This window comes from Dipodomys merriami, unplaced genomic scaffold (genome assembly GCF_024711535.1).
Source record: "Dipodomys merriami isolate MVZ:Mamm:240054 unplaced genomic scaffold, mDipMer1.0.p SCAF_256, whole genome shotgun sequence".
In the NCBI taxonomy this organism is placed as follows: domain Eukaryota; kingdom Metazoa; phylum Chordata; class Mammalia; order Rodentia; family Heteromyidae; genus Dipodomys; species Dipodomys merriami.
Genome location: NW_027204004.1, coordinates 842783 through 858842, shown reverse-complemented (window position 1 = coordinate 858842; position 16060 = coordinate 842783). Strand labels below are relative to the sequence as shown.

General features: G+C 38.0%; 1 long non-coding RNA gene across 1 annotated transcript in view; it reads right to left on the bottom strand.

Annotated features, from left to right (window-relative positions):
* LOC138836738 (uncharacterized) overlaps positions 1 to 16060 on the bottom strand; it is a 56348-nt gene that overhangs the window by 21637 nt on the left and 18651 nt on the right. The window lies entirely within an intron of this gene.

Sequence of the window (16060 nt, the reverse complement as noted above, 5' to 3'; positions counted from 1 at the left end):
CCTATTCATGTTTACCTAATATCCTGGCCTGTCTACCATCCAACCAGGCAGGAACTTATACTAGTGACTTTCTATCACCAAATATTTCCATAGCTCCTGGAGAAGTCCATATGTTTTTCCTCGATATTAGGCCTTAAATTGGTAATGTTTTAATCAAAGTGTTTCCTCTTGCCTCCAGGCTGTAAATTTACAAATGGTAAAGTTTTAGGTCTAACTCTACCAAAAACTGAGGTAGAGATAATGGAATAATACTTTAAAACAGAGTTGCCTTTGATACCCTAACCACAACGGAACATTGCTTAACAATGTCTTATATTATATATACTTATATATTTTATATTTATATTTGCTGATCTTAAATTTCACACAGTGAATCTTACTAGAATTCATTGATAATTTGACAAATAAATTGAAAATTATTCCCATAAATAGATTGGAACATAAATAATTAGGTTTACAATATATATTAGAATATAAAACGTATCAATGCAATGTCTTCGGTATAAACTTGTGATACCTTCTAAGTGTTCTTGGTCTTCTGAATTCACATAGTAAAAAAAAAAAAAAGCAGTATTGTTTTCCTCTAAGCTAGAAGAGATGTTACACTGCTGATATGTTTATTGTGTTAACTCGTTAGTCCCAAAGTTTTTTTCCATATTTCTGAAGCGTTCTTACTGATTATACACAAATTTGGCTGATATGATGCCTAAAAGCTATTATTCTTCTGCAGTACCCATGGGTCTGAGGATATCAGGTCCCAGTTACCTGCATCATCAGATAACATGGGCAAACCTTCTCACCCTGGCCCATGCAACATGCTAAGAGAAAGTAATTGAAGACCCATCTCAATTTCTTATTTCCTATAATATTTCAGTGCCCCAATTCCTTGCAGGAATTAGCAGTAAGCAATTGTGAAATGTAAGGCAACTTAAAATGAAAGATGAGCTCACAAGATATGACAGAAAGTACTGTAGTTCAAACTTTCAATTTACAGATGACCAGGCCATATGAGTAAACAAAATCCCAAATGTCACAAGATTATTTTTAATACGCCTCTCCTAATGATGAATGGAAGATTTCAGTCCAGCATAAGTAGGCCAAAAAATAATTCCTGAATGTTAGATCCATAATTGTTCTACCAAGGCTAGGAAAACTTGACTTAGAGTTCAAATATAATTTCAAAAAACATTAATTGAGAAGACCCTTAGTACTTCAAAACACTGGTACTTCAGTAAAACTTGGTTCTGTAGTCTAAAAATGCTGTCATTCTCAAACCAATGGTAACCTACATTTAATCTCTTGAAAGTATATTCCTTTTCAAATAAACTTTTTAAAAACATATTCACCAAAATAACACTTGACAAGTAGATGATAGTGACATTAAGTTTTCCAAGTGTAGGAATCAAGTTACAATAGAGTTGATTTGTTTACCCAGCACTAATGCCAAATAAGTTCAACCATTCATTAAAGTGTAGAAATAGTATCTCCCACCATTTGCAATGTTCAGTAGGTGCCTTCCAGAAATGTGTTAAATACATCAGCCTCCCATAATTCAAACCCAAATATTAGCTAATAAAGTAAATTTCATCATAAAAAAGGTACATTTTAAAAAGTCACTAATAGTTGCCTTATCATGTGTTGCCTTATCATATATTTTCCGTATCTGTCTAACATAGTAAGAAATATGACTTTAAGTCTTGAATATGGGTACTGATCAGAGATGTGACAAACATAAAATCTGTCTTCTATTGCTATCATATTCCTTTACAGTAATAAATTTTAGTTTTCTTCTTTTTCCAAAACTTATAGGTAGTAGAAAATATCATCCATGTACAATAAAATAATCACACACCATTGTACAAAGCGATTTATAAAAACTGGTAGTTAGCTATAAATTCTAAGTGATTTTTAAACTTTCTTGTTGACTAAAGATTAATCTTCCAAAACGATGAGAATAAAATCATGTCTAGGTGCTTCACGTCTCCCGTCTTGCAAATTGTTATTGCAGATGAATGAATTATGGAAATATAAGCTGACATCATTTCAAGTATATGTGGGATTGAAACTCCATGGAATGTATATAAACCTTTCAAAGTATTAACAGACAGTTTAACAGAACGACTATCAGGAAGTTGAAACCAGAAAGGAATAATAGTAAAGACATAAAATGAATGAAAAATGGAACAAGGGGCAAGTACAGCTAGAATACTCAATGTACACATGTAATAAAGGAAGTCCTAAATCTGCAATAAATCTTGGAGATAGGGTTGGTTGAGAATCATAGAAGGAGTGACTCTGATCCAGGAGCACTGGACAATTAGGTGGAAATATTTAATTGTTACACAAATGCACAACCTTTTGAAATTCAGTTAAAAACACAACTACAAACAAAAACACACAAAAATCACAACCAAACAGCAATCCCTAGAGAGTATGTATAAGAGCTCACAAAATTTTAAGCAGTTAATGAAGGGCAGTCATGGGAAAAGCAAACAAACTGTTCAAAGAGGGCAGCTTGGGGTATGGGAGAATTTTGAACAGATTTAAATAGATTGTCAAATGTTATAAATCATCTATATCTACAGCAAATATTTTCTTCTGTGAGTATTCTTTTTTTTAAGGGTGGGTCCAGTCGTGGGGCCTGAACTCTGGGCCTGGGCGCTGTCCCTCAGCTCTTCAGCTCAAGGCTAACGATCTACCACTTGAGCCACAGCTCCACTCCCGGCTATTTTCTTTTTGCTTATGTGATGCTGAGGAATCGAAGCTTGTGAAGATAGAATGGAAGAAACAAGGTCAAGAACCCATTACACCACTGGAGAGAGAACAGTCCTCTATGGTTTTTCTCATCTTTCTTCACTACTCTTTCCTCATACTTTTATTTAAATCAAGTGATTTTGAATTACATCTTCCCTTCTTTTTCAAAGAATTACTGTTTAGTAATTAAATGTCAATTCACAAATTTTGATGTCTTTTTTCAAAAGAACTTTGAATTTAAATTCCATTGCAACCTTGTTTCACACAGTGAGAGTATATTTCCTGGGTAAGGACAATTCTCAAGGGAATCTACAGGATTTACAGCAAGGTTTGTGAGGCTTGTTTGTTTACTGTGGAAATGAGCCATATTCACCCACATTGCTCCCTCTCAGCTAAGTCTCCACGGATTTCTTTGCATGAAAGCCTATTTTCCCAAACAATTTTAAATGCTCTTAATAGGCTAAGTTGTTAAAAAGTTGGAACAATTAAAATTTACCTGTCATAAATTTTAAAGCTCTTTTGAAATTCCTTTATCAGAATCATGAATTCACCAATCATAATCCCGCTTTTACCATCAAAAAGAGTTAACATGTTGTTTTCATGATATAGTATCCATGAAACTACTATTTTCCAGTGCCTTTGTTATGCATATATATGACCATATAAGCTGATACTGAGCAAAATGAACTCCAAGATATGGAAAGAGAAATATTTATTTGCGGTTGTTGTTTTTGATGTACTATGTGATTTTTATTTTCTTTGAGATTTTCCCCTATGGTTTATCCTCTGCTGTGTTTGATTTTGGTACCCTGTGTATTTTGTATACATTTACCTTAATTAGGGAAGGGAACAGGAACAAAAAAATGGTGAGGCAAAGGAAAAAGAGCAAACCAATGAAATAGCAATTTTCACAAAACAATAAGTTGGAAATGGACATTACAACGTCTGAGGGGTATTGTGATGAAGGAAAAACTGTGAGAAAAATGAGAGAGGGGATAACAAGTTTGAAAAGTTATGTATTCAGTACCTTCCAATGGCTGTAACCCCAGTGCACATCACTTTCACATTAAAATTAAATATAAAAAATAAGCTGATGAAATAAAATTTCACTGTTTTGATATAGTAAATATTATTCTTTATGTAGTAACTTTTTAAAAATCAGTATTATTTGGCATCTAATTTGAATTAATTACCTCTTCTTTATCAGAGGGTCATCAACTTGAATGATATCCAACTAGACAATTTTTTCACAATTTACTTGCCAATATTTTGGAAATAGAATAAATTTAGTACTTTCTTATACAAAAACAGAAAACAGTTTAATTCTATGGAAACCCATAACTTTTAAAAGTAAATAAGTTGTTAAGAGGACAGAATGTATGTGTTCTTCAAAATTCCTATGACTAATAACTACTCATTTTCAAATTCTGAATATTCCATACCTGAGAGATTCACAATATACCTGTTTGCATGTTACGTAATTCTGCAATAGATACATTTTCCAATGGGGTGTTACAGACTGAGAAGTGAACAGAAAAAGAGCCACATTCTGATAAAGGATAAAACTATGAAACATGTTATAATTAATTCTTCAAGAGTAATCAGTTGTTTATCAGATTAAGCTATTATTTCATGACCGTCAATCACAAGATTTAGGTCATAAAGTCATCCTAGCCCACCAGTTTCCAATTTGTAGGGGGCATCTCAAAATTCCCTTAATTCACATCAAGAATAGATTATCTCCATTCTGAAAATACACTGCATCTCTGCTAATGTGATGCCCTCCGTGTTCTGAAAATAACAACACTACAAACTGGGTTGCATCATTTTTCCTCCACTGGTATTCTTGGAAATATTATTTATATTTATACTTTTTTAAATATCATAGATAATCAGGATGCTAAGATTGTAAGATTACAGTTAAAAGCCTGTGAAGACTCAGGGTCTATGTTGAAGGGGCAGAATGATGCAGGCTCCGGCCTCAGGATTATCTGAGGACTGTGTTTGAGTATTAGGAAAGCTCTTGGTATGCCGGGCTAGAGAGGGAAAATGTTCTCTCTCCCTATCTCAAAATACATGCCACAGACTCCTGGGAGCTGAGGAAGTAGCTCTTCTGATTGCTTAAGCATAGTTGAACAGCTGGTCAAGCATTTTCCTGAGATTGGAGAAGTGGTTTGAGCTTGCTCTAAAATAGTTTAGATAATAATATACCAAGACAGGGCTGGGAAGGTGGCTCACTGGTAGAGTGCTTGCCTTGCATGCTTGAGGCCCTACATTCGATTCCTCAGCACCACATAAGCAAAAAGAAAAAAGCCGGAAATGGTGATGTCGCTCCACTGGTAGAGCTCTAGCCTTGAGCTGAAGAGCTGAGGGACAGCACCCAGGCCCAGAGTTAAGGCCCCATGATCAGACCCCCCAAAAATAATAATATACCAAGGCATGTATCTGTTGAAATTTTTGTGTTAATGTCTTCTGACCAAATATTGTCAAAAATCATGCTTGCTTGTCTTTAAATACCCACTAACAATAAAGCATACCATGCAGTGGCAATTGCTGTATGCACTCTGCATCCCCAGTGTCCTGGCGATTTCTTTACCCTTACCCAGGGACCCCAAGGCACTAGATGATACAACTGGCACCCAAACAGGGACCCTTCATTGTTGAATTCAGGAATGATTATTCAGGTAAGTACTTTTAATTACAGGGTGATAGGACAAGTTAAATCTACTCCGTACTTACATATGCTTAAACATTTACTTGCTGCTTTTGGTCTAAATATTTCTTCTTCTGACATAGAAATGTGTATTAATGTAGTTAGGGAATGGAATCCTTGGTTCCCCGATGAAGGAACATTAGATGTTGATAATTGGAAATGAGTAAAGAATAATGTAGAAAGAGCTGTTCGAGAAGGGGAAATGATTCCTTTTAGATTTTGGTCCATTTGGGCTATTTTACATACCCTTTTTAAAGCTTTGAATGAGGAAAGATTAATAGCAGACTTAAAGAAAGAGGCCACGCCTTCCATTGTAGGTTTACAATTGGAATCTGAGGTTGAGGACACAATAGATAGGATGCATTGCAATTAACAGAGAAAAAACAAGTAAAAAAGGCTGAAAAGGAACAAACTGAAAGTGTAAATAAAATGTCTGAGCAAATGGAATTGATTTTATCAAAATTACAATATATGGAGTTGGAAATTAGCAGAGTGAAAGGACAACCTGAAAATGTGAAAGTAAAGCAGCCTTCGGCTCCTTCACTTGCCGATGCAATTTTTACAGCATTACTCCCTCACAAAACAGAGGGCTCAGACCATGAGTTTGATGATGAAATGCCTATTTTTTTCTTATCCTGTAATTCGACCACCCCCTATGAATGGTATATCTCAACCAGCCAGATATGAAGGTGCTGCTGTTGATGATATTGGTAAACTTAAGAAGGCAGTGATGGTGTATGGTCCTTGTAAGGTCAGCTCCAGGATGGCGAGAAAACTCCACCCTCCTTGCAGCAAAGTCTCCACACAGTACCTGCACTACCTAGGCAACTGGGACACCTGGAAGAGGTCACATCTGCATCCACTGAGGTCACATCTGAATTTGATGTGGCCACACCTCCTCTGACCATACCCTAGATAAGGCCTAACCCAGGCCCAGAGGCACTCTCCCGCTGCTCTTTTCTAGCTCTCTCACTGTTCTTTCCTAGCTCTCTGCTCTCTCTCTCTGTTCTCACTGTTCTTTTCTACCTCTCTGTTCTCTCTCTGCTCTCCCAGTGTTCTTTTCTAGCTCTCTCTACTCTCTCACTGCTCTTTCCAAGCTCTCTCTCTTCTCTTTCTTTCCTCTCTCTTTCCCAGGTCTCTCTTTCCTAGGCCTTTCCGAGCCATGTGGAGTGCCAACCTTGCCTGGTCCCAGCGGGTCTACTGAATAAATCTACCCCTTACCTAAATACCACGTGCGTGGTGCTATTCTTACTCAGCTACCTTTTTTTAAAAACCTAACATAAATGGTGGCATGACTTGGATAAAGGGCTTAAAGTCAGGATAGTTGGGATTTCTCTGTTTTTTTTCCCCTCTTTTTACTTTTTCTGTTTGTTTTTCCCTGTTTGCTCTGAGGAATACCCGCAGTTCTGATGGCCTTTTGCGAACCCATCTGTCTGCTGAAGACACAGCGCATTGATACAATTGCTGGCCTTCACATCCACGTCCACACCACTTCTCTACTGTGGTGAGTGACGCTACTCTATGATTCTCTGTTGCTCTCTCTAGAGGGCTCTGGGGGAAGTTGGGACGCCACTTCTGCCTCGTCAGCTCTCCTTCACTCACCTGACTGACTCTCCTACTCATTAATGGGGTGCTGCAAATCATGCCTGAGCCGTGAAACCCCATTGAAATGTCTCCTGTGCTCCCTGGAAAGCTAGAGCGCCTCATTTTTATGCCATTCTCAGATGTAGACAGTTTTTGCTACTGCAATGGTAAATGGTCAGAATTCTGTTTACTTTCAGGCTCTCTTTGTTCTCTCTCGGCCATTCATGTCAACTTTCCCTATCTCTCCCTTTCTTTTTTCTACATTTTGGCTTGTGCCCTGAAGAGTGAGATGCAGGCTGGGTCCCAGGGACCTCTTCTAGGTTCTCTCTCAAAGGCTAGCCAATTGTAGTCTTGGTCTATTTGTTCAGGGTGTCTTTGCATTTTGTTTTTGTTTTTTTTTTTCAGAAATTCACCATCTTGGCCACATGGTGGCTTAAGGATTTGGCCCCATCTGGCCCTAAACCTTCCACCAAACTTACTATTCCATTCTGCTATTGTAAGGTGCCTTGCTAACAATTTGCTTTTTTCACAGGCCCTGGTAACTGAGGCCCAACCATGTGATGTGCTTTGCTAGCAAAGATGTCTAAACATTGTTGTCAAAATTTTAGGTTTTGAGTTTTGCCTTTTTTGTTTTGTGTTGTGTATTCTACTGACTACATGGTTTTAAAATACTGGTCATATCTGTGGTAAAATTCTCATCACATATAATGAGTTTTGTCTTTTCAGAATATTTGTTGGCAATTCTTGATAAGCCTTTTTGTTTTGTGTTGTGTATTTTACTGACTACATGGTTCTAAAATACTAGGCATATCTGTGCTGAAATTCTCATCACAGCTAATGAGTTCTGTCATTTCAGAATATTTGTTGGTCAATTCTTGATAAGAACCGGGTAAGCTCTACTTATTCTACTTGATCTCCTTGTTGCTTTAATTGGAAATAATAAAGGGGTTTTGTGGCAAAGACTGCAGTTCAAAGACAGCCCGGGCTGAAAAATCCCTAAGACTCCATCTCCCAACTAACCTGCAAAGAGCCAGGCTGCAAGCATGGCTCAAGACTCTTACCTCTAAGCAGCCAAACACTGGAAGTGCTATTTTAACTCAAAGTTGTAGAGTACTAGCCTTGAGAATAAGTGCTCACAGACCATGCCCAGCCCTTGAGTTCAAACCTCCTTGAATACCAACTGGGACAAGCCATCCCAGCAATGAGCACCTAGACACAGCCAGTCTGGGGAACAAGGGAACATGGAGAGGAGTAAGAGGAGATGACACATCAGCTACTTTGTGCCTGCGCTTTCAAAATTATCCTGAGCCAGGAGGTCAGTGGAAGTAAGAAGCCTGCCCATCCAATGTCTATACTTGTCTACTTATTAACTGAACAGGAATTTATATTCTTGCCTTTGTCACCTGACTTTCTACCTAGTTGCCAGATATCAATAAAGCCTAGCCCAGGCCCAGAGGCGCTCTCTCGCTGCTCTTTTCTAGCTCTCAGTGTCGTATGTTATTATAACATCAGAAGACGGGCAGACAGCTGTCCTTAAACCTTATATTATGGAAGTTCAAGTTAATATAATTGGTAGAGATGTACTGGAACAATGGGGAGCTCATATTGAATTTTAACATTTTTAGATGGAGCCCATAGAGATATTATGGAAATCTGAGGAACTTCTTTGGATTCAACAATGTCCTTTATCTAAAGAAAAATTAGAAGCAACTCATCAATTAGTGGAAGAACAGTTAACCAAAGGACATATTGAGCCGTCTATGTCACCATGGAATTTTACAATATTTGATATTAAAAAGAAGTCAGGGAAATGAAGATTGCGGACTGATTTACAAGGAGGTAAAGCATCCATGTACCCTATGGGGGCTTTTCAACCTGGTATACCGTCGCCTGCCATGCTTCCTAAAAGTTGGCCAATAGTAGTAATAGATTTACAAGATTGCTTTTCTACCATTCCTGTACATTTAAAAGATAATAAAAGATTTTCCTTTTCTTTACCACAAATAAATCATCAAACCCCTCATCAGCACTTCCAATGGAAGGTGTTGCCTCAAGGAATGATGAATTCTCCAACTATGTATCAGATATGTTGATAAGGCCTTAAAACCTGTGACAAAAATGGCCTCACATTTATATTTTTCATTATATGGATGATATTTTATTTGCAGGATCAAATGTGACAGAATTAGACATGGTGTTACAGTGTTTACCCTCCATATTTATAGATTTATAGATTTTGGATTAATAATAGCACCTGAAAAAATACAAAAAGATATGGAGGTAAAATATTTAGGATTTATTTTTGTTTTTTTGTTTTTTTTATTTTGAAAATGCGGTACAGAGGGGTTGCAATTACATGGGCAAGAGAGTGAGTACATTTCTTATCAAGCATTGTAGCCTCTTAGTTTACCCTTCCCATCCCTTTCCATTTTCCTTCTCCCCCACCAAATCCACCCCCCTCAAGCTGTAAAGTTCGTTTTCGACATGACAACTTGTACTTCTCATTGTTGCAACAAGTCCACCTGTATCCTTATTTAAATGACTGGTTTTTCCCCTTCCCCTCCACAAATTATACCGACATCAAATAGTGTGAAAGCAGGGGTTATACAGTGGGTAAGGGACATACAAAGCAACAAAGAAATAATCTTATAAATGCGTTAGAAACAAATGCATGAAAGAAAAAAAAAACATTTAAATACATAGCTTAGGATTCATTTTCTAACATCACCTTATCTGACCTTTTCTGCTTGACTCATACATATACTAGATATTGCAAATAAGCGAAATCATGGGACGTATGTTTCTTTGGGCTTGGCTTACTTCACTGAATATAATATTTTTCCAAGTCTTTCCATATCCTAACAAATGGGGCAATGTCATCCTCCATGCTCCTGGATTGGAAAGATTAACATCCTGATAATGACAATATTTCCCAAGGCTATCTACAAATTCAATGCGATACCTATCAAAATTCCAACGTCATTCTTCAAGGAAATAGAAGAGGAAATCCAAAAATTCATATGGTACAATAAATGACCCAGAATAGCAAAAATGCTCCTCAACGGAAAGAACACTGCTGGAGGAATATCAATACCAAATTTCAAACTCTACTATAAAGCCATAGTAATCAAAACAGCTTAGTACTGGCACAAGAATAGACCTCAGGACCAATGGAATAGAATTGAAAACCCATAAATGAACCTACAGACATACAACCATCTAATCTTTGATAAGAGAGCTCAAAAAATAAAATGGAAGAAAGACAGCCTCTTCAGTAAATGGTGCTGGAAAAATTGATTAACTACATGTAGAAAACTAAAGCTAGATCCTTGTATATCACCATACATTGAATCAACTCCAAATTGATAAAAGACCTCGGAGTCAAAGCAGACATTCTGAAAACATTACAGGATGGAATAGGAGAAACCCTAGGTCTCCTTGGTGCAGGCCAAAATTTTCTTAATAGAGACCTGGAAACACAAAAAATCAAAGAATGGTTGGACAAATGGGATTGCATGAAGTTGCAGAGCTTCTGCATGGCAAAGGACATAGTTAGCAAGATCAATAGAAAGCCCACGGATTGGGAGAAGATCTTCACTAGCCATACAATGGATAAGGGTCTAATATCTAAAATATACTTGGAACTCGAAAAATTAAACCCCTCAACAACAAATGCTCAAAGAAACAACTGCCCAATAAATAAGTGGGCTAATTACTTAAAGAGAAACTTGTCTGAAGAAGAAAGAAGGATGGCCAATAGGCACATGAAGAAATGCTCAACCTGCCTAGCCATAAAAGAAATGCAAATCCAAACAACTTTGAGATACCACCTCACCCCAGTTAGAATGGCTAAAATCAAGAACTCTAATAACAACAGATGCTGGAGGGGATGTGGACAGAAGGTAGCCTTACTTCATTGTTGGTGGGAGTATAAACTTGTTCAACCACTTTGGAAAGTAGTATGGAGTTTCTTCAAAAGACTCCACATCGAGCTCCCCTATGACTCAGCAATCCCACTTTTGGACATTTACCCAAATGTTTACAAATAAGACCACATTAAAGCTACCAGCACAACTATGTTTATTGCAGCATTATTTACCATACCTAAGATCTGGAACCAACCCAGATGCCCCTCAGTAGATGAATGGATCAAGAAAATGTGGTATATATACACAATGGAATTCTGTGTCTCCATCAGGATATGTTGTTTGTAGACAAACAGTGACACCTCAAAAAATATCTTTACGACGTGATCAATTACATACGTTAAATGATTTTCAAAAGTTAATAGGAGATATTATTTGCATGCGACCGGCCTTAGGAATTCCTACTTACCAATTACATAATTTGCTTTCATTGTTACAATTGGAGCCTGATTTACATAGCAAAAGAACTTTAACTAAGGAAGCTGAAAGAGAAGTACAATTTGTAGAACAGAGAATTAAAAAAATGTTTTTACATCGAGTAACGCTAAATCAACTCATAAATTTATGTATTTTAGATACATGGAAATACCCAACAAGAATTATACGACAAAATGAGATACCATTAGAATGGATTTATACGCAGCATAGATTTACAAAAAATATTATTCCTTATCAACAACAGTTGGCAATTATTATTCAACAAGCCAGGCAACGGGTATTTACCCTATCGTGGTATGATTTATTTGAAATTATCTTTCCTTTGCCAAAAGTCCAACTAAAATATTTGTTAAACCTGTCTGAAACGCTACAAATAGCATTAGTAAATTTTACTGGGCAATATTCCTATCATTTCCTCATAGGTAGATTGTGGGATTGCTTGCATAAGCAACAACTTGTCATTAATAATATAATTACCAAGGTACCTATTTCCACTGCTCTTACCGTTTTTACAGATGGCTCCAAAACAAAAAGTGCTATTGGACAACAAATAAATATTGGGTACAAACAACTACTTAAGCATCAGTTCAACAAAATGAACTTTTTGCTATTATTGAGATGTTATAAGATTTTGTGGGAGATATTAATATTGTTACTGATTCTGCCTATGCTGTAGGAGTTGTGACTAATATAACTGGAATTACACATTCATCTAAACCCCAGCTAAACCAACTATTTAAACAACTACAAGCTTTACTGCAACAACGTAATGCCAAAGTGTAACTCACATTTGAGCTCACTCTTTGTTACCTGCTACCTTGTATATGGCAATAATCAGGTTGATAAATTAGTTAGTTTTGCTTCTGCTAAACAGGATCATGCTCATTTACATACAAATGCTAGCCATTTACATATACATTATAAAATACCTTATTCTCAAGCTAAACAAATTATAAAAAGGTGTCCTATCTGCAGACCCATGCATTTGAGAGTTGTACCTGCTGGAGTAAATCCTCGAGGATTACAACCTAACGAGCTCTGACAAATGGATATAATCCATGAATAAGCCTTTGGCCGTTTTTCCTTTGTACATGTTACAATAGATACGTATTCCAAATTTGTTTGGGCTTCTGCCCTTATGGGAGAAATTGTTAACCATGTAATAGAACACTTATTGGAAGCTTTTGCCATTATGGGAGTGCCTGCCAAAATAAAGACTGATAATGGACCAGCCTATAAAAGTATCAGATTTAAAAGATTTTGTGAACTTTATGATGTAGTACATATTACAGGAATAGAATACAACCCCCAAGGACAAGCCATTATTGAATGAGTTCATGGCATACTAAAACAACAAATTAAAAAACTAAAAAGGAGGAAAAGGTTGGATGAGGGTATGGATATTTTGTGGTTTTCCATGCAAAATCCTAAAATAATTTTACATCAAGCTCTCTATGTTCTTAATTTTTTAAATTTACCACAAGTAGATATTTTAACTAGAGCTGAGCGCTATTTTGAACAAATATCAGAAAAACATTATTTAAATGCTTATGTATGGATTAAGATTGCATTGGATGCAGAAAGGCAACTAGGAACATTATTACATAAGGGGTGAGGATAGGGTTTCGTGTCTACACAGGATGGCAAACAATACTAGCTTCCTGCCTGATGGATACAGATGCGGCCCAGTGAGGACAGCCCTGTATCCTTCAAGGAATCGGCCACCAGTTGAGGAAAAAGAACCCTTAGATATGTATTTTAATGTTTTTTTTCTTTCATGCATGTGTTTCTAACGCATTTATAATATTATTTCTTTGTTGCTTTGTATGTCCCTCCCCCACAGTATAACCACTGCTTTCACTATATTTGATGTCAGTATAACTTTTGGAGGAGATGGGGAAAAATAAGTCGTTTAAGGATACTGGTGGACCTGTTGCAACAATGAGAAGTACAAGTTGTCATGTCCAAATCGAGCTTTACTTTGGAGAGCTGCGGGAGCCGACCAAAGATGGCAGGGCCACATGGCACGGCCATGACAAAAGATGGCGCTGGCTTCCGCCTTCCGCCTTCCCGACAGCGAGTGCTCTCTGTGAAAAACAACTCCTTATATGGCTATGGCTTGGCTACTGGCTTGCTTCCATGTTTGTGACCCTATTGGAATTTGCCACGTGTCACTTCGGGGTTGGCCATCCAGGAGGCTTATAACTGGAGTGTGGGTGCGGGGCGAGGAGGAAGCAATAAAAGCTAACAAACAAGGTTCCTGAATAAACTGCTTTGACAAGAATCCCGGGTCGTGTCTTCCTTGCTGGTCAAGGTAGATGCGACAGCTGGTGGCCCATACGGGGAACTAACTCCACAAGGGATTCAAAACTCCTGGCAGTCAGGGTGGTGCACCCGTAAGTTCCCAGGAAAAGGAAATCCGCTACAAGAGCAGGGTAAGTTCCCAGGTAAGTGGGAATCCACGATTAAAGCGGGCATAATACGGGGCTCTTCTCTGTAGATAAAGAGAGAGTGGAAACCCGGGAAGAAATACAGGCCTAAAGTAAAAGTAACAAAAAATATTTTTTTTAATAACTAAGATGGGCGCCGCGACTTCACATCCAATTTTTCTGGCCTTGGAAGAGCTGCTACACTTAAAAGGGCTAAAGTTAAAAAAGGATACTTTACAGAAGTTCCTTGAGGCTTGCAATATTGTAGCTCCTTGGTTCATAGTGTCCGGGAGCCTTACAGCAGCTTCGTGGGAAAAGTTAGGGAGGGATTTGGACTTTGCCTATAAACAGGGCACATTAAGGGCAGGAGTCCGCCCCATTTGGGCATTGATTAAGGGCTGTCTGGAGGATCAGAGCTGCTGTGAGATTGTAGAAAATGGACAGTCAGCACTGGTGCAGTTACAGGAGGAGAGGTCAGAGAACGCGATCAGTGAAGTGGGAGACAGTAAACAGGGCAAAAGGAGGCAACTATACCCAGAACTGTCTGAGCTAAAAAAGGAAAGAGAAAGTTCCAGTGAGTTAGAGGAGGAAGAAGTGAGAGCACTTATTCAACAGATGAAAAGGAGCAGTATAAAAAAGGGAGAACATAAGCTAAGCCAATCTGTGCTTAATGAGGACATAAAAAGAACTTCTGGTCAAGCCCCTTTAGATGACGTAGAAAGACCTTCCAGTCAAGCCCTTTTAGGTCCTCCTCCATATCTACATGGAGCCAATGGGCATACATTTTGCCCGGATACTTGGAGGACTGCTCGAGCAAAACTCGCCTTTCCAGTTTTTCAAGACAATAATCAACTGAGATTTCATGAGCCTCTAGAATTTAAAGTAATTAAGTCCTTGGCTGAGTCTGTTGGGACGTATGGGATTTCAGCCTCTTTTACCGTGGCTTAAGTGGAAGCTATAAAAAGATATTGCATGACTCCCTCTGATTGGGCGAGTCTAGCACGAGCATGTCTGAGTCCAGGCCAATACTTGGATTGGAGGGCATTTATGCTAAAATTTTGTAATGAACAGGCAGCCATTAATCAAGCAAACGGATGTCAGGCTTGGGACAGAGATATGCTCTTAGGACAAGGCCGCTTTGCTAATGCTCAGACAAGATATCCCCCTGAAGTGTATCAACAGATAAATGATGTTTGCATTAGGGCGTGAAAATCACTACCAAATAAGGGGAAAGTTAGTGGTAATCTCACCAAGATCCTGCAGGGGGCTACCGAGCCTTTTTTAGATTTTGTGGCCAGAATGGTGGAAGCAGCAGACAGAATTTTTGGGGATCCTGACATGGCTATGCCTCTTATAAAACAATTAGTCTATGAGCAATACACCAAAGAATGCAGAGTTGCCAGGTTTCCCCTTTTGTGTTTTTGATAATTAACAACATCTCTATATGTTCAGATGATGTGTGTGCTTGTACTAATGAAACCTGCTATTATGCTACCTGCTGGAGTTCTCAATATTCGTTAGCTATAGTTGCACGCATTCCGCGTTGGGTGCCTGTGCCAGTAGATGCTTCTCAATCTGTAACCTTGTTTAGACATAAAAAAAAATTGGCAATAATAATAATAATAATAATAATAATAATAATAATAATAATAATAATAAAAACACCCTTCTTTGGTTGGGAAGTGGTCTCGATAAGAAAAAAAAAAGAGAGAGAGATTTTGGCTTCACTGCGGCCATTGTAACTGCTATAGCTGTGGCTGCTGTGGGTGCAACAGCTGCCGCTGTCGCCATGTCACATACTGTGCAGACGGCTCAGACTCTAAATAACTTGTCGGCTACTACAGCCAGAGCTTTGGATTTACAACAAGTGGACATTGCACAATTAAAAGGAGGACTGATGCTGTTAAATAAAAGGTTTGACCTTGTACAGGAACAGGTTGATATCATGTGGCAGTTGGCACAGCTGGGATGTGTTCAAAAATATGAAGGGCTTTGTATTACTACTATTCAGTATTATAACTATACCCAAGCAGCAAATTTGTCTAAACAACTGTCAAGTTATCTTTTAGGCAACTGGACAGGGGAATTCGACCAATTGATGTTACAGCTACGATTGGCCATTGTCGCGGATGGATGATGCCCTGTTACAAGATGTTTCCTCCTGGATTTTGACAGCTGTGGATCATTTGAAGGAGTGGGCGGGAATAGGCTCCCTT